General features: G+C 43.1%; 1 protein-coding gene across 1 annotated transcript in view; it reads right to left on the bottom strand.

Annotated features, from left to right (window-relative positions):
• chrm2a (cholinergic receptor, muscarinic 2a) overlaps nt 1–20,174 on the bottom strand; it is a 56,630-nt gene extending 36,456 nt beyond the window's left edge. Inside the window, exon 1 of the mRNA XM_083691761.1 lies at nt 20,082–20,174. The gene's annotated coding sequence lies outside the window, so the exon portion shown is untranslated. The remainder of the gene's footprint in view (nt 1–20,081) is intronic.
• Between the last annotated feature and the right edge of the window lie 532 nt (nt 20,175–20,706).

Genomic DNA, 20,706 nt, shown 5'->3' with positions numbered 1-20,706 from the left:
ATTGATTATGTGACTGGATGGGATTGATTGTTCAGAGCAAGTACCCTCATTGGTTGATCATGGTGTAATCTGAGGGGTTTGGTTAGTGGAGAGCTGTTGGTTGAGGAAAGATTTAGATTATCCCTTTGTTCAAATAGTATTAGCCCACATTTTGGAGCTGAGAGTTCAAAAGGCAAGTTTCAAGTCACTGATCTAATTTATTCTGTAGCTAATTAGAACCTAGTCTTTATCCCCCTGTGTTTACCCCAGTAAATAGAGGCGGCAATCGAGGTACACAGTAAATTACAACAACTCCTGATTAGGCTCATAAGATATCGGGTAAAAGCACATTATTCCATGCCATCACTCTTTCACTGATCCCAGTGTTAAGGAATTGTAGTTTCCCTAACCTCACTCAACCTTGTAAAAAGCTGCTCCCAGGGAGCACGTTATAATGGAGAAACCATGCCCCGATCTTCACTCTCACACAATCCTCCTCATAAATGCTTCATGACAGCGACTCGTCTCTCCCTCCCTCCCCTGCCGGTGAGCACAGCACAGAGATGAGTCCCGGAAGGCTCTCTACTCCAACAGGATGCCTTGCTTGTGTCGCCGCATCTCCCTGGTCACTACAGCTCACCACAGGCCATGAGAGCAGGGGGGGGGGGGGATTAGTCGGGAGGAGGGGTATTGTGCTCTGGATGGAAGACGTCTTAATGAGCCCCCCACTCACTGATGCACCCTCACAGGTGATGGGAGGGGGACTGTGTGACAGTGTCATTTATCAGCAGAGCCCATAGGCCCATTGTGGATCACTCCTGGCCTCCCTGTAGAGATAGGCGCTGTCTCTTAGGATGCATTGTTGCAGTTGTGTAACTAGAAACTAAAACACAACATTATACTATACAAATGTGAGATATGAAGGTGTGCTTCAAATTGTCATTGGTATACCGGTGTAGATGGTTTTATTGCTCATGTCTACAGAGTCCTGTAACCCCCCCCCCCCCAGATAGAAGACATTGTCCCATGAACTATGGGGGTTTGAAACCATTTATATTATGTTTTTAGAGCCAGCCAAATCCCCTTCACTATATGCTCTATAATTGCTGTTTTATGTATGAGAACTCCACCATTTCCTTGTGATCCCCCTAAGAGCCCAAGTCTAACCTCCTTATTACAAAAACATGTTCGCTTGGCTATGAACTGTCTTAAGTGCTTTCAAAATACCTCATCGAAAGCATTATCCTAAAACAACCCCTGCCAGTGTTTCCATTTTTAAATACTCAAGAGGGAGCGTCTATAATGCAGTTTTCTAGTACGCTGTGTCCCTTAGCGCCAATTGTCGGGGCCCTGCTCCAAGTGTGGGTTGCCGCTCTATCATGGCTCAGGATTATGACGGGGCTTGCCTGTCTGGAGGGTAGCTATAGATCCTGGCTGACGTCTTAACCAGCTCCTCATTGTGTCCTCATGCATTCATCTCAGGGGGAGTGCTTGTCTCTAGTTGCCTTTAAAAAGCCTTGATTCTACATTTTCTAAAAGCCATCCATCTACTACATCGACACAAATGCAGGAGTCTCAGTGCTCCCTATAACCATGTGTTGAACATGATGGATATCTCTGTATTTTGTCCATCGGTTATGCTGAATTCAGTCAGGACACTCAGGTCAGATTAACCATGTATTGCATGAAAAATGGTAATACATTCAAGCTTGGCACATTTGGATGGCTCCACTCTTTAGAGCTCCCTGCCTGGAGTTAAACAACCTCAACTTGTATATTTCATGGCAGGGAGCCTATAACATATGACCCCTATGGGTACTGGGGGTGGTGGATTGGACGACCACACACAACTAGCTGTCATAGTCAGTACAACCCTGTCACAACTGTTGAATGCTATGGGTGATCGTTAACTTGGCTGCTTTTAAAACTCTATATGTAATAATATATGCCATTTAGCTGATGCTTTTATCCAAAACGACTTACATTGCAGTGAGTGCATACATTTTTCAGTATATATGGTCCCAGCGGGAATCAAACCAGCAACCTTAGTGTCGTTAATACCATGCGCTACCAAGTGAGCCACAGAGGACCCTTAACCATGTGACTGTGTTTGTGCATCCATGTGAACTGTCTGTTCCGTCACCTGATTGACCTAATGACCTGCCTGAAGTAACTCTAGCTCCATACAGTCTGTAAGATAGAAGATCGATCTCGAATTACAAACAACAAACGCCACCGATCATCATGGATGAGCGCTTGCACTTATTCAAGTGTGGCTTGCTGTTCTCTACTCACATACCGTCACACACATATGTTATATGCTCCAGTTATTAGTTTGTTTACTTAGCTTTTTGAATTGCTGTCTGTTTTTTTTTTTAATCTCCCCTAGTATGTCGCAATACAGCCCTGCTTTGTGTAACAGCACTAATTAAGTAGAACGAAGAGGAAGGCTTTTCCTCTGCGATGGCAGCAAGGTGATTTGGAGAATGGCAAAGCAAACACACCTGGTTGTTTGCCAGCTTGCCAGCGGACCCTGGGTAAAGCCTCCGGCTGCCACCGTCGTGTTGTTGCAGACCCAGTCACTCATTGTGTTGTCATAGAAGGATGAGAGCTTAAAGAGGCAATTTAGGATTCAAACAACAACAAAGCGAACGCCCCCGTCCGTCCGTCCGTCCGTCCGTTTTTTGGGTAAACAGCTTAGGGATGGGGCTGGAGAACATGTAACCACTTTCAAATTCATAGACGGAGTCATGGATGCAAGGACTGACCATCAATGGGATCCAAATGATTGTTTTAACCATGTTATGAAGCTCTACAGCGTTTGTTTAGAATTACATTGTTTACAAATGATGTAGTAAAACAAGTTTATATTTTGGCTTCTGATGGGGTAAGACAGTTGAACTGTGCTCATTTAACATAGGCGTTTGTATATTCTTCAATAATCAATGATGATATATCATCAATTTTACAATCTAAAAATGTATGTACCAATCCCAGTTTTCCCCTTTAAGGGATGCATTTGTACTGTAGCAAGCCAAGCGTGGAGACCCTACATTAACTGGCATGAACGTTTTTAAGGGATTAAATGTTTTGCATTGATTACATCAACTTCTTTAAAAAATTGCAGATTTGTAGATTTTGTAAGCAGCAGGGAGATAATGCACAATAATAATCACTGTGCTCGACTGGCGCCGAAATTTGTGTTTATCTAATTTATTTCTAATATGCAATTAGTTCCAATCCTCTGATATGACTGTCATCTGATAGGAGGCCGTCCTCATCAACAGAATGCTAATGAATTCAGTTCTGTGCATGTGACTATAAAACATTGGCAATCACAACACATGGCCTCCATACAAAGACTCTTAAAATGTAGTGGTGTAGAACTTTATGTTGATGGGGAAGACATTGAGGATCTACAGTAATTGCATTTAAAATGTACACATGGAGCAGGTACCATATACAGTATAGGCCTAATTGTACAACAATAAACCTCCACGTTGTAATTTCCTCCCCAATCGTGACTTTTCGATCAAAGGCTTTCCTTCATACGGTATCGTTTTTCACTGTAAAATGACATAGTAGTTCTTCCTGATACAATTTCAAGTTGCAAGCATAATCACCTCAACAACTTCATAATTGTGTGAAGTAAATGCTACAGGGACGACCTCCTTCCCCTTTCTCCCCCTCTCTGAGTATCTGAATACTAAAATGGTGTGCTTGAGAGTGGACAGCCCATGTTGGTGAATAAAAGGAGTGGAAAATGAATGCTATAACATGTGCTGGTAAACCTGTCTGATGAAGGAATTCAAGGGTCAGGGAATTTGTTTATTTTGTACTTTCTCCACGTATTATCTATAAACCGATAAGGGGTGCAGCTCACTCAGGGCTTCTCAACAGAGCCAGCCTCTGCATATTTATTCAACCTTATCTCATCGGCAGAGGAAGTATTTTCAAATCCTGGCTATTGAAACGTGGGCTTTTACAGTGTTCATCCCTCCGTCGGCAGAACGCAGTCTTTCTGCGGCGCTCAGACTTTACACTGGGATAAAAAGATTTCAGCCTAAAGTTCAGGGGAGAGCTTCAGAGAGGACGGTGTGAGGGTTAGACAGCCACAGGACAGGGGAGATAAGGTATGAATAAACACCCTGGCTCTATCATAAAGGTTAGTTCCCACATTATGGCCAACTATGAGGTTTTCATAATCCACCACAATGGGATTTGTTTGAAATTCGGCTCCCCTTTGATCTGACTAATCTTCATGGCAAGACTGGACTTTCCTTTACAAACTGTAGTCTATGACTGGGAGCCATTGACTGACTGAGAAGACAATAGAAATGGTATGGTGTACTTTTTAAACTACCAGGCAGCCCTGTCAATTGACAGTGGCACTCCCAGAGGTTTCGTAGATGATGGGGGAAAGACGGAGGCAGGATACCGGGGTGTTCTCAGAGAAATATAATTAAATTCACAATGAAAGATTTCCGGGGAGGAGACTTTTAAAATGAAATATTCCTCTACAAGATGTCGCTCAGCAGGGGATATTCCTGGGAAAAACCCAGCAAGGAAATCTGGGTTAAGCAAAGGTTACTGACTAGGGAGGTTGTCTTCCCTTTCAACTCTGATGTAACAAGATCTACTGTCAGAGGTTACCACAGTGTGACAGAGGGACCAACTCTATTCACTTTGGAATATAGTACCACATTATTCACTCTTTATATCGACTCATTGAATACAAAGGTATTCATCATCAGGGTGTCCACCATTGTAATCCATTTTGTGCGTATTACACTTCCACTTAATGTGGAATCAAGATATTATCAGTTATTGTATCTTTGGATGCTTAGTTAGTTTGTTCAATGATGTCTTCTTTGTTTCCTCTTATGATGAAAACACTGAACTGACAATACCAACTGCATCTCGAATGAACCTCATAAATGCCATTCGTATTCGTATCAGATAGTAGTGTTGGGCATTGTAATTTGCATCTGTGTCTATTGAGAATTGTTTTGTGTCTAATGAACGCAGTGGTTACATTCAAATTTGCATCTTATCTCCTAATTTCCGTGCATAACAATTGCGAAGGAAATGCAAATGCCATTGTCTGTAGAAAAAAAAATACAATAAATAATACCAGACCAAGTAAATATCTTTCACTTGTTAATGAGCTTTTTCTTTACCAATCAAGCCTCTCAAACACTGTCACTCCCACAGGGTAAGACGAGGACACTGTGTAGTTCTTACACTGAACATACTTCACACTGGGCGGGAGAATTAGACAACAAAATTGTATTTTACTATACAGATGGCTTGGTAACAGTCTGCCAGTGGTAAATAGAAAGCATCCTCTCTCCACCTCCATCCAATTTGACAGCCCTCCAGATTAATAGCCAAGTAGTCTCTAAGAATTGATTATTTCAGTGTTTTCAGTGTTATGTTTATCTTGGCCCTGCAGAATAGCCCTGCGCTGACAGAGAGGGCCATGCGGGTGAATTGAAATCATTCAGTGCAGGTGTGGAAGTGAGCAGTGAAGAGGCCTTTTCACTCCTGCGCCACACTGATAACTTCTGCATTTGACCACGTATTGTGTTGGAGGCGAGTGGCCCCTGAAAGAAAAAGTCGGTTGCTTCTTCTCTAAAGGAAACCAAACTGGTTCAAACTGATTTGCACTCACATTTTCATTAGATAGTTCAAATGGAGACTGAACTTTGGAAGAATGAAATGAATGAGTTGTGCAACGTATTGCTCCAGATTTTGGATTCATGAATGCTCTTTGTCGTACATCTTCATATTTGTAGCCGTGTTTAGGAAGCCCTGTGGAGAAATCAAACAATTTTACACGTGCTTTCCGTACAAAAAGTTAATTTTTAATGAAATCGGAATGCATAATGTATTACCTATCCATTGTGATCAAGTTTTGAAGGCGTGTTTTGAATAGTCAGCAGTTTATATCTCTCAGACTCAGGTTCAAACAACGGAATGTTCCGGGACTCAAATGGCTTTATAATGAATTAGTCAAGCCTGGAGATAAAAAATGTAGCTGTCAGCTGGATGGCAGTGAGGTCTGATCTCGCTGCTTGTGTGAAACGGCAGGAGAGAAAGACCCCTCTAAATGCTCCGATGGCACCCAGGTGATTGGTCAATCATTCTCTCTCTCTGCTCCTTGTTCTCTCTCTCTCTCTCTCCATCTCTCTCTCACTCTCTCTCTCTCTCCCTCTCTCTCTGAGCTGGTTCTTTTCTACCAAGCTCTCTCTTGTCAAGACAGATCAAATGTTAGTGATGAACTGAAAGATAGTTAAATCATTAATTCAATTATGAATGTTGTATGTCGACATCTCCATGAAATTGTGAAATTGGTTTCTATCGGTGGCTGGGAAACAGCCAGCTTGGGTACCATTTCCATGCAGCCAGTCACCCCTCCCAGACTTGGTCTTCATTCCGCAGCCATTTTCCAGAGCGATTTCTGAGGATAATAGCACTCACAAATCATCTGCTGGGCAGTGGAGCCTGTGAAATTGATGTCCCTTCATTTCAAAACAATGGAGGTGCCTTATGAGCGGCCTCATGATGTCATAACTTCAGTGGCTGACAGGTTGGGCAGGGGAATGTGGCCCGAGGACAGCTGGTGGGCCAATGGAACCCTCAGCAGAGACGGTGCTCAATCAATCGGGGGGAGATGTGGTGGGGCTGTGGTATAAGCAGCCACCAGACATGCTCAATCACACTCTTCACACTGAAGAAATTGACAGAAAATCAGGCCCCCTAATTTCCCCAGACTGGCAGCATCTCTTTCTCTCTTTCTCTCCATTCCTCTCTCTCCCACTCTCCGCCCCAGTCCTCCTTTTACAGAAACAGGTGATTTCAAAGTAATACGACATTCCTCATCAGCCTGATACATGCTGTCTGCATAACACTGCATTTAGTAACTCCACAAAGTCCTGTGATCAAAAGTAATTCAAAAAGTCCACAGAGAACTAAGACAAAACACAAAAGTGAATGTGTTGTCGCTGCAGTTCTGTTTTATATGTCTCTCACCAATATAGAGGCAGGCCGATATCAGTGTGGATTAAAAAGCTGCTGGGGTTTGTGTGAGAAAGATTGAGTAATACATTATTCATGCCGGCCAGTGGAGGAAGACCATAAATCTCAAGAGTTTTTGAGAAGGGCCCTGCTTGCAATTTAGAAGGTTGGGCATCGTTGGAACTGACATCCAGCTGATTTAAACGCATAGATGAAATTAATATAAAGCTACATTTTTTAAAGGAAGATTCTCATCAACCATATCCATTAAACAAATTCACTCCTTTAATTAAATTCACTCCTCATGGGACTCCATCAGCAGACGCAAGGGTTAAACACACCTCAGTATAAAAAGATTAAAGAGCCACTTACATGCAGAAAGACATTCGACTCAGGACGACAACTTAATTGGAAATTGATTGCCTTGGCGAAGCTTCCATACACCTGCTCTCATAACAGTTCACATCTCTCATGCAATGCATTTTTGAATGACTTGCTCAACAGTAGTGGAACCTTTTCATACTGGCTCCACTCTGTGGAGAAAATTGTCTGGATGAAGCTGTCCTGCCTTGCCACATCCAAGCCATCACTTCAAAGAGACAGGGTGGGGATGATCTTTGCATGACGGATGGGGCTTTCCTGGCTGTAAGCACCGGGGAATGAGTTGCTCTATGTATCTGGGTATTGCATACCACGGCCCTCCCGACAGCCACAAACATAGACACGAACATCACCCAAATCAGGACGGGGCCCTTTTCCATCTAAAATGGAGGTTCAGTGACGTTAGTCGAGAAACACGGATGGGAACACGCCGCTGGGAAACGGTGAGGGGACGGTAGCTAGTTCAGTGATGGAGGGATGAAGTGGGATTTTCCCGGTGCTGTCACTGAGGCTGTGGCACGGATGGTTGCTTTACAGACTCCAGCCAGGGACTGATGGTGAAGCGTGAAGAAATACAGACGGGGGGAACCTCCTCTTGTCTGCTTACGTACGTCAGCCAGGGTCACTGTCATGACCAATCCTCTGATGTAAATGCAGCTAAGCACACATAGTTGGTAGACACAGACACACACGTATACACACACACACACACACACCTCTCTGAGAACACAGCGCATCTCAGGGCTGTCAGACAGGGCTGTGGAGGTTGAGGGAGGTCAGAGCGGAGGAGCGGGAGCAGGCGGACTGCCTGTCTATGCTGCTGACAACAAGACGGATGAACCAATACCTGAGGGAACAACAGGCCTGGTCTTAATTCTTTATTAATAGACTGTGAAAGTCTCCCAAATGCAGGCATGAAAGTCTCCCAAATGCAGGCTTGAAAGTCTCCCAAATGCAGGCTTGAAAGTCTCCCAAATGCAGGCTTGAAAGTCTCCCAAATGCAGGCTTGAAAGTCTCCCAAATGCTGCTAAAACTCCCTCATCTGAGAGCTGCTTAGCGTCATTAGAACCTGTGTCCACATTCATTCAACTGAATCTCTATGCTATCGCCAATACAGTATACTGCGCATAAGAAAACAACCCCCTACTGTACTATCAGAAGACAACCTCACCACCACTACCACCACCACCCCTTCTTCCAAACCCACACAGTACATCGTGTTCCTTCGTCCAGGCTGCAGATCTAGGAGTTATTGTGCCGGGCCAGCCCGAGCTAGCACACTCATTTGTCACCGCCGCCTTGAAGGAGAATTGGTGATCCCAGAGTCAACATTAACATCAGCTTTCTGGAGCACAGGCTCCATTATTAACAACTGGCATGGGGAAAGCCCATTACTGCTCTACAGTCTGACGGAGAGAGGGAGAGAGAGAGAGGGAACATAGGAGAAGAGGGAGGTGGAGAGAGAGACAGGAAATATGAGGCCAGGGAAGGAGAGGATGGAGGAGAGGTAAAATATTGAAGTGGACCAGTGGATGAAGAATTGGACATGAGGGAGGTCAGGTTGGAGATGCAAAGGAAAACAATTGGACCAATAAATTACCAGCCAATAGATAATTGGATGGGTGCACCTAAGGGATCCTTGAAGCGTCACAAAGAGAGACATCGTTATTCGTAATTAACTCCAGAGTTGGAATTGGGATCCGTTTCCCTACGGGTTAATTTGAGGAAAGCGATACCTGATGAGATGGTGAATGTAATGATTCTGTCCTGCCCCTGTGAGGGAGAAATCATCATGATAATTTAACTCTCAGGGTGACACCTCTCTCGAGGGAGCCACTGTCACACTCTGGGAAATGGAGCAGCATATTGAATTGGACTCATGGACGTGACTACTAAATGGCTCCTAAGCAAGTAGTAAAGTAAAAATCTAAAAAAGTAGTAAAAAAAAAACACTGATTCAGAAATCATTCATCATGAACAATAAGCGGTTCTGAGTTCTGTTCCTCAAAGCCACTGACATTTTGTTTTCTCCTCTCAAAATGTATTCATGAAAAATGCTCATTTGATATACTGTGGCTGCTGAGTTTATCACTCCACTGCCCAAAAATGTGCAAGCTGTCACACGCCTCCAGAACTCTGTCAAAAAAGCGAGATGGACTGCTGGATGGCAGCAATGTTCTCACCATGCAAATAATAATGAGAAGGATCTAAGTGACCTCGAAGGCAAGATGAGTCAGTCGGGCTTTATGCCGACATCACCGCACAACACCAGCCAATTCTTTGGATTGGGCTGTGTTCATATGGAATTACACAGTCTTACAAATATACGCATTCACGCTTACACTCACACTTTTGTGCCGCAGAATGTTTATTTGAAGCAATAAAGGTACAGATTGCTCATTAATCTCTTCCTGCATGTATTTTTTTTACTCAAGCCTAGGGTTATATATTCAAGGACATTCTGGTATTTACAGAAGAAAGAAGTGAGACTATTTGGCATCAGATGCCTCATTTTCCCAGAAGGGCTTTTTAACTGCTAAAAAGACAGCATTGCATACTGCTGTTTATACTCACAACATGTTTTGGTTGTTGAAACGATCTGCAGGTTTTTCTCTAATGAAAGCCAAGGGTATGAAAGGGAGGGACTAGCAAAACAGTACATAGACTTTCATCAGTATACCTACCCCCAACTCGATATGTCCATCCATCTCATATACACAGATTACATTTTATCTACTAAATGATGTGGTTCACAACTAGGGATACTGGAATACCCTCCACGTACTCAGAAAGAGACTCTCATCTCAGAGAACAGAGAAGCAGAGAAGAAGAGAGAGAACTGGTACCTGCATTAAAGCTTTCTAACAGTTTCCTATTTTCACCCACCCAGGAGGGAAGCCCGTCTGATTTGGTCATGTTGTGTATTGATTTCTCTCTGGAAGTCTGTGTAAAATGGGAAAGGCTGATGACCTTGCCTCCTTTCTTTTTTCCCGGACTGACAAAGTGAGAGGCGATTTGTCCCACCTGTATACTACTTCTCTGTCTCACAGCATGGCAATTGTCCATCAGAACTGACCTGACCACTGCGTCAGTGTGGGGAGAATATGATGCTCCACAACAGCAAAAGAGAAACAAATACTCTTGAGTTTGAGAAACTGCCTCTTCTTTTTTTATGTGACTAAGTGAATTCTCTCTTTTATTGCCTGCTCGTCTGCCTGCTGTTTTCTACACCTCTTTGTTCTCCCTGGCCTGACAAATAAAGAGTGTTTTTCCTTTGTTGCCGTACATGCTTTTTCTTACTATGCTCTGACTCCTCTGTTGGTTTTCAGAGACGGCCGTCAGAGAGTGTGAACACCGGGGCCGGGGGGTCCTCACTCTGTGAATCCATCCCAGCGTTTGTTTGTGTTCCACTGACACACTGTATTCTCTGGGCTCCCTCCACAACTCCGTCTCTGTCAACTTGAATAACAGCATCTCAGATGGGCCGCTCACTTTGACACGGTAAGCTGACTCAACGGGAAGCCAAAGAGAACACCAAAAAGGGTGAAAAATATTTCAAGAAGCTACAAAACTCACCCATAAATGCCATTGCAAATCAGTGGGAGAGGCACATGCTGTTCCTGAACTCACACAAACAACCTAAAAAACACTCTTCCTCTCTGGCATTTCTTCCAAATGTCAATTCACTGACCAGGAACATCGTTTTGTACACAATGGAATCTTCTTGAATGTCAGGACTAGCCATGAAGCTGTGTGTAGTGGGTCTAGAGGACACATCGCTGGGTGTTCTCTTTCAGTCGACTCGGTTCGATTAGCTGACAACCCTATTCAATCATGCCTGGTACAGGCTGAGGACTTTTGCAAGCACGTAGCCTTGCCTAGCGCCCAGCCTATAAAGGCTCATGCATAGTGCCACTCTTCACTCTCAGTGTCTGAAGCTTATGTGTGTATTCATAGCTAACTACAGCTTAATTGTTCGCACATGTTTCCTCACCTTATGCGGACTACTTGAGCTCTGACTAGTTTGACATCATTTCTAGCTGGTTACCTTGTGTAACGTTAGCTAGGTCCGTAGTGTGAGCTTCGGCTAACTGGCTAGCTTGCGCATTCACCACTATTAAATGACTTGTGCACGCAGCTAATCTGACAGTTGCAAGCTCCTTTCGCATTGTGCGAACACATTACAACGTTACCTGTTGCGCCATTGCCTATTGCCTATTGCCTATTGCCTATTGTCCCAAGCACAAGGTCAATTGTTCCTCCCTTGACCCGAGCTGATGGACTTATGGGTTTGGCCCGTGAAGGTGCAACCTAGTCTCAGAAGGCCTTCCTCCGAACGTGGTTACCATGATTCAGAATTATAGGGCGCCATCCACCTCTAGTGACTGTTTCAAACCTCTTCAGACTGTTGATGTAAAGATTCTGTCTCATGAGACCACATTCTTACTCACGCTGGCCACTGCCAAGTGTGTGAGTAACTTCAATCCATCATGCATGCACTCAGTTTGCCCCTAGCAACACTAAGGTTACGTTACACCCTAGCGCAGAGTTCGTTCCCAAAGTCATGTCCATGTCGTTCCGTAGTCAAGCTGCCATACTGCTCCCTTTCCATTCCCCACCCTTCTCCTCAGACCAGGAGCCTATGAACACCCTCTATGCTGTACACATTCTGCATGTTCACGTGTTCAGGGTTTGTTATCAGCTGTTCGCCTGCTTTGTGAACTCCGCCACGGGCTGTGTCTACACAGCACCTCTCCCATTGGATTGTGGGGGCCATTGTTGAGGCTTACAATTGTCTGTGATTGCAGCCCCCTTTAGGCTTCCATGACGCACTCCAACCATGGGTTGGGAGCGTTGTTCAAGGCTGTCTCTGTTTCATAGATTTGTGCTGCAGCCAGCTTTTCTCCACATACCTTTCAAAGGTGTTACAGCCTAGACATGACCACCCCCTCCATGTCACACACTGTCTTGAGTGTTTGTTTGGAGACTGTGTGATATACTGTAGATGGGGTATATCCTCTTTGCACCTCTTGCGCTGAGCTCGTGAAGAGTGGTTCATTGAATAAATTGCAATAAAATGCATGAGCCTTTATAGGCTGGGCACTAGGCGAGGCGTCCTCAGTCTGTACTGGGTGTGATTGAATAGGGTTGTCAGTGAATAGGCACACAGAGTGTGTGTCCCATAGTGAGGGGTCTCCCTCATCTCCTTCAGAGAACCTGGGTTACATTTGTAACCTAGTTTTCTTGAGCCTGAGTTAAGGAAGTTAGACATATAGGTCTGGGATAACTGGGTCAGGTTGTACTTATGGGAATATCTATGAAATCTCAAGCACGCCTGTGTCCCTGCAGTGACCCGGTCATATTTGTCTTTTGGAAGGGATCTCATGACCCTGCTTCCCTTCTGTCTCTGTTCCTTTCGCTATTTAGGATATGTCTACATACTCCAGTGATTTCCTTCACATTCCCACCGGCCCTTAAAAGCTAAGACACACATCTTGCTCCTTCCCGAGAAACAGACTGTACAACAAACTGTGAAATGCAATCTAACAAGACAATGGTTTTACAGTCATTGTCTGGACTTTGTCTCACGTTTACTTTTAGCTTTGACAGTGTAGACAGCTGCCATAAACCGAGCATGCTGACCACATAAAACTAACTGCTTTTTACTGCGTAACGCAAGCGGCACAAAAAGAAACAGAAGGCGAGATGAATTATACCTGAGTCTGTAAACAGGCCTGCACTTGCAAACACACGAGTGTAAACTAAGAGGCAGCTCGGAATCCAATAACTACCAATGATTCTCGCCGGTATTACCATCTCTGTGTTTCCGTGCAGACACACTATTATTCACCCCCTAAATCTGTGTGTCTTGCAGCGGCTCTTTTGTCTCATGGACAGGGAGCGTTTTCCCTCCGCTTCGATCCCCATCATCTCTCCAGGGTTCAGCACCTGTGTTTAACTGTTGAGAGTTTATACAATATTGAGCGTTGTGTCAAGCAGTCTCTCTCTGACTGCTCTAATTTGGGTCTGATTTCACAGATTGCCTTTTTCTCGCTGACACTGGGAATGTGAGAAGGACAATTGCTTTGTAAAATTGCGCCGGCAATTTACAGACTGGTTTGACACACCAGACGTGTTATTCTGGAATGGTTGGTTAAACAGAAATGAAAGCGGCATTTGCTGTACTTTACAGAGCAACTGTCAACAAGTCTTGAGATAAAGAGTGTGTTTTCCGATTTATTTTTGGGCTCTACTTAAACATGGTTGGGGTCACTTGGGGGTTATTTAACGGTTGAAGGGAAGAGCTAGGGCAAAGGAAGGTTCATACAAATAGGATTAGTAATTAACACATGTATGCCTTTTAGGAGTATAATGGAATTTGAAGTGTGACAATGACCTTTGATACCGTCTGAGTCCATCTGAGTCCTCTAAATGGAGGCTTCAGGCTGCCAGCTCCTTGACTTGTGCACTGAAATGAATGGCAGTGTGGGCATAACCGCACCCACTGACTTAATTGCACTAATATCAGAAAAGGGTTCCTTTTTGGAACACATACACACACAAGTGTATGGTAAAGAGAAAACATAGAGGATAGAGAGAGGATAGGAGGAAGGATTGAAGTAAGACTGAGAGTGTGTGTGTGTGTGTGTGTGTGTGTGTGTATGTGTGTGTGTGTGTGTGTGTGTGTGTGTGTGTGTGTGTGTGTGTGTGTGTGTGTGTGTGTGTGTGTATGTGTATGTGTATGTGTATGTGTGTGTGTGTGTGTGTGTGTGTGTGTGTGTGTGTGTGTGTGTGTGTGTGTGTGTATATATACACTTGTGTGTGTTTGACTTCTCATGAACACATATAGACAGTCTCAGTGGTCCTGTTAGTGTATTTAAATGATTTAAGCCCCAGCTCTGGCAGCGTGTCTGGAAGGACTGAAAATCTGAAGATTTGGACTGTTGGACTGCTTTCAGACTCATATCATAGGCCCTCTTCCTGTTGCTCATTAGCACTCACAAGCTTAAAGAAGATCAATTAACTCAGGCCTACCTCACAAACACCCACACAACCAGCATTTGCGGTATCATAGTCAAAGCCTCCAGCATTAGTAACAAGAACATACGAGACGGTATGGCTGCCTATGTCATTTCCAACTTACTGAGAGAAGTCACCCACCCAAACCCCCCCTCTTTGTCTCAATCTGTCCCTGACCTCAAATTGTGTGCGTGCGTGCGTGTGTGCGCGTGCACGCGCATGCGAGGTCAGAGGGGCAGCAAAGACATCTCTCCGTGTCTTGTATCTTGCCATCTCCCATCATGAAAGAATTAGGCCTGCCTGCAATTACCATGTCACAGTTATGCCATAGGTCCAACAGAAGCAGGCAGACACACTGAATGTTTTATGGAGCCAATAATAATTAAGAAGCTGGAGCTAGAAGGAGAATGCTGGATTTATCCGGTGCCGGGGCTTAGTGCAATTAAGCTAGAGGAATGGCAGCTGGCATTATTACTGGATGAGTGGCATGACTTAGGAACACCTTAGGCTTGGGTAGCCCTGTCTGACACCTGAACACAGGCAGAGATATACCAATATATTGACAATACTCCTACCACAACTAGCATTAGTATGTTTACTACTAACAATAGTAGTAAACAATCAGTCATGGCTCTCTAATATGGTGCAGCAAAATATATTTTTCACAGTTTAGACATGGAGACATTTTAAGATACTGGCTACAAATGTGCTATACAGTTGAGTTCCCTGAGAATGTTATCAACAAATCTTCAATTTTCTCTGACCACATTTAATATGTTCAGACTTAGATGTTCCCCCTTTGGGACACTCAAAGGAGCAACTCAAACCCAATTTTGAGCAGTAATGGCTTGGAATGTACTCTATTAAAACTGTTGCACCTCAATCTTGAATGGGGTTATCAACGGGTTCGTTGTGCTTTTTAGAATAGTAGAGAGCTCTGGGAAACCGAACCGTAAGCTTGCATTTTATGACCAATTACAGGGTCACAGCATCTATTTGCATTTTTATTAAATATGCTGACACAAATCAGAGAGGAAAAAAAACCAGAAGCACTGCTTAGTTCATTGATCTGCTAGAGTGTGCTATTCAGTCTTGCAAATGCAATTACACTATTTAGTTTCATCTATCCTTCACACACTGCCAGGTAACGATCTGAGTGAGAAGGCTTCATTATTCTTTCATCAGTCACTCAGCACACAGTTTTATCTATGGTACATACGGTGCACACAGCTCTGACTCCCTAACCCATCTTGTCCAGGTGCAATCACAGATGTTTTGACATCCCAAGTTGAATTATTTTGTGGTGACAAATGAGAGGTTTGATGACCTGATTTAGAAATGTTCCTTGAGCTGAAACACAGGGTTGTAAGCAAGCACCCTAGAAATACCACAGTGGCTGCACTGAGGACCTACTGTATTAAACATCCTCACTGCATCATACCCTTTTTTTATGGCATTCAGCAGACGCCTTTATCCAAAGCGACTTACAACAAATATATTTGTCTAAGTAAGTGAATCATCTATCCATCAGTCATCATAAGAAAAAGTAATCTATGATAGGACCAGGGGCTATTGGCAGTCACAATGCTAGAAGAAGGAAGAATTACTTTTTTTATTTTTTTTAATTAATTTATTTACAGTAGAGAAACTTGTACAGGGGTGTAGTGGGGAGGTCTTTAGGAGATGGATGGAGATGGAGAGGTCTCTGGGCTTATCCACATAAAGCAAAAATAACATTTTTAATTGCATAAGAATAAAATAAATAAGTGTGTAATTATAGAAAAGAAAGCGATTAGAGCAGCAGCTCAGTGCAAATGGAAGAGACTGCTGCGGTTGAAAGCATGATAATTAGGCATTCCTTTCAACTGGCGCCAGCACAGAGCTCTACTCATGTACGCCGCACCAGTGCTCCATAACCGAGAGGCTTATGTCCGTAGATTCAAACACCCTACCTACTAAATTTAAACTTTTACAAAAAAACACCTTGGCTACTCGCTGCGTGAAATGTTCCCCTGATGCCAACCATGGTGCTTTATGGAGAGAAAAGAGGGGTGTGTATGGAAATACAGGTGTGTTGAGGAATGCAGGCAAACTGAATTTCCACATGCAGTACTGTACTGTATATGAAATCAACAACACTCGCTTACAAAAGGCATCTTTACTGAATATGTTCTGAAGTAGCCTCATAGCTCTAGTCACCATAAATGATGCTTAGTAGTCAAATCATTGCAATTGACCAACATACATGTTATTGACATGACACGACATTATCTGTTATCAAGGGGTGTGATACTTTACTATGACACAGTAACCTTTCAAACTGGTACAGCTGAGGTCTCCCATTTGGTTAACGTGTTGTGTGTGTATGTGTGATTGAGCGCCGCTTTCATTTCACGTTCTCCTTCGTGTACCAAGTCAAAGCAGCGCCACATAAGGCGACGAAAACGATTTTCGAGTAAGGATTTTTCCTAATCGATGAGTCGAGGTGAGTACTCGAGTACATGTTCACACCCCTGAGAGTAGCCAATATGCAGCATAACGTAATCAAATCGATGCAAGTCTCCCAAGTCGTTAATATAGGCCATCATGGTCAGACACCTCAGCATGTCAGTAAAATGATGTCTACTCTTTAAAGTTTGCTAATATGATATTGATACTTAATTATGAAATGATGGAAAGGTATTTGACAGTAATGCGATGATCTCCACGGATCAGTTGGAAAATGAAATATGATCATAGCCATTTCTGACCAAAACGCACCGAAACGCACCAAAACACATCAACAGCTTTGAAAATGTGTTTTTAAACTTTTGCGCAAAGAATGAGGACACTAGTCTTGGTCCCTTGGGCATTTCCCTCTGTAATTAGATGATAAACTATTCAAGCTTGTCAATTTGGAGACAAAATGTCTAAGAATGCTGTCAGCATTGGGCCGCCACATTTCCCACGGGCATCGGAAGCAAATGAACAACATTCAACCGCTATGCACTACCCCCTCCCTTATACGGTACCCTCCCAAATACTGAAATGAAGTCGAATGGATAGAAACTAAATGCGTATAGCTGGATTCATACGGTGAGGATGTGACTTGGGAAATGGATCCAATAAAAACAATGAATGCACACCTAGTAGGCTATTCATAGGTCCATGAATTCCGATCTATAATTTGCGGTTTGAAAAAATCTAAATCTAAATATTGATCGAATGCAGTCTGCGGAGACTGACAGGACTGACAATCTGCAGAGACTGATAATGACACTAAGAATGAATCTGCCTTATTATAAAATACAGTGTATACAACATCATATACTGTACAGTACATGTCGACATATCAGTCCGCAAAACAATGCGCAAAACCACAGACCACAGCAAACATTTGGCCTATTCTGTGCAACTCTCACGTTTTAATCTAACAAAAACTATTGATTCCGAAGACAAATCTATAAGGTCAAAATGTCACACACACAATTATTTGTGCAATAGCTTACATACGGATGCCTATACTGAGTAAACATTCGGACGGTAGTATAGTAGTCAGTATGCGCAAACTGGATCGCCCAAAACGCATATAGACTATATACAATTAACTCTAGGACTAATCACTAATCAACTGATTTACATCGGTCTTCCAAATGTTGAAAAATACAGTAAACACACGAGACACATATAAGTGACACATAGAAACATACTTCATATGATTATTTGTGTCTATCCACGTATACAGTAATAAACACGATCGAGATAGAGTAGCAGACATTCAAGGAGAGTTGTCTTTAACCTCACTGATAAATGGAGATCATTATCTCATATGGGTCTATAGGTCTCATTATAAATAGTATAGCACATGTATCCCACTGCAGTGTGACTACAATTATAATGGAGATCACAGGAAGCCACGCATCACATGAGCATTACAATCAATGCCAAAGCACATTTTTCTTTTTCGACCCCAAAAGACTTGACATGATCGTAAGATAAACGCGAGGAATTCCACAATGACCCAGCAATATCAAATCCAAAGTCGCTTACAGCAAAACTTGATTTGGATACAATTTCTTAACACGTCATACAACCTACGACGTGACGCAAACCCGTTTTGATCGGTCCGGTAGGGCATTCAGAATTGTCTCATACTACCCAGATTCCTCCCGTTTAGCGTATAACCTGCAATGACTATATTGAACAATTGCAACAGCTACACTCCAAACTTTCTACCAGCTTCCATCGGTGCCAATCGCGCTTTTACGCGCAGGGTATAGTGCGCCAAGGAGCTTCATCATTTTCGAATGAGCCCCGTTGCAGCTGAGCAGATCCCTCTCCCACCACACACAAAAATCAAGTGTGAACTCAATGCGCATTTATACATCTGGATGCTTAAAGAACAGGGTCATGTCTCTTTAGCATCAGTATTATTTTGAATGTGTGGCTTTTGAAAATGTCCAGTCATAGTGATCATGATTCAGGTGTATTAATTGTTGGTATGATCATTTATATGATCGACAACTTATTGCCTGATTTGGAAACAGCCTCGTCGGGCAGAGAGCGCTCTAGCAGCAACACCTATATCCCCACTGAAGGAAAACACATTATTTCACGGGGTACAATAGGCTATCAAAAGCAAGGACAGACATTACATATCAACATGCGTCAACAAAATGCTGCGAAAATGGCAGCGGTTGTGTTCTTCCATTTTCCACATGAGAAAACATTCTGCAGTTCAAAATGAATTTGCGCAATAAAATAAGGACAACTCGGATGTTGTGAAACTCGCTGGAAAAAAAACAAAAAACATGCCAACTCTCACAACATTTCTAGCCTGCTGATATGGATGGGAGCGTGGTGCTGGGTGAGTTTTAACCGTTACATCAGTCGTGCAGTCAGAAACTGACCATCGGGCATGCCAAAAAGAAACAATAAACGAAAATGTTGGGATTTTCCCTCCTGATGATTATCACTGGATATTATTGTAATCATCATAACTGAGGGCTGTCATACAGAGTTATGCTTCTGGTACAGTATTTCTGTTGACAGCAGAAACAATTGACATATATCAAGAAGAGATACTGATCGTAAGTAATTAAATACTCCTGATATTAAAAAAAATAAAAAATAAAAAAATAAATACACTTCCAAATCGACCATAAAGGCAGAAAAGCAATCATAGGTGTATGATCATTGATTTCTTTTAGCTCAATTTCTGTGCGCAATGTGATTGTGTACCTGCGGAGTTGCCGTTCAATATTCAGCTCTTGAGCAGAGGACACGGAACTCATGATCTAGTGCTCCTAAATGATGACAACACATTGTTGTAGGTGTTAACTAGATTCGGGGAACTGTGCAAAGGGTACAGGATACGAAAGAGAAATCTATGTGCCGCAGCGATTCCAACATGCGTCAAGCGATGGCACAACATACTATGACTAAAGCGCAAACCATATCCACGCTTGATTTCAAACATGCATAACGTAATTCCTTTGATCATATATCATATAAACGACAATTTCGCATTACCCATCTAACTTGTAGGTCAAGGTGAACCTGTGTTGTTAAGCCCAAAGTTCGGACAATTTTTTTTACCGCGCCGTTTTACTTCGCTAATCATAATAACTTTGCAATTCACTTCATACTCCAAAAACAAACAAACATTCAACTATACGCACATATGTTGTTGCATTAATTACCTGCTCTCATGCGTTCATGGTCCCTGTACCGCCGGTTTCTTTCGTCCCGTGGTCTCTGGCAATGAGTTGGTCCGCTTCATCACACAGCTGCACGTCTGAGGACATGCTTGTAGAGTAAAGCTTTGGAGGCAATGGTAGCTTCTTGGCTGGAGAAAGTGCGGAGGGAGGAGAGAGTGTCTGAGTGTGTATGAGAGGAAAGACAGAGGGAGAGGGGGAGAGAGAGAGGGGGGGAGGGAGAAAGGAGAGAGAGAAAGGGATGGTATTCATCGTATCATTTTAAATATTGAAATATTGTTGGCAGTGAATTTTCTCTTTTTTGCTTTGGCGGAAGAACTAAATGATGATTTGTACAAAACAGTTTTGCTCAGTTTGCTGAACGATATCATGATATAACACAAATAGTTTGTTTGCCACGGTTGCATTTTATGTACTCTGAATGTACCGATAATGCATTTTCTATTAGTTTACTTACAAACATGTCGAATGGGGTTTGTTTAGAGCGGAATGCGGGGAGGCGGTAAACTCGTTTCAGCACCAAGGATAGCGCAAGCGGCGCTTGAGCGCGAGCTAGAGGAGAAAAGTCAATAAGGAGGCAGAGCTGCCAGTTGATGATCTTCAAAACGCA

Source organism: Argentina silus (genome assembly GCF_951799395.1).
Source record: "Argentina silus genome assembly, chromosome: 20".
NCBI lineage: Eukaryota > Metazoa > Chordata > Actinopteri > Argentiniformes > Argentinidae > Argentina > Argentina silus.
This window is presented reverse-complemented; position numbering and strand designations above follow the sequence as displayed.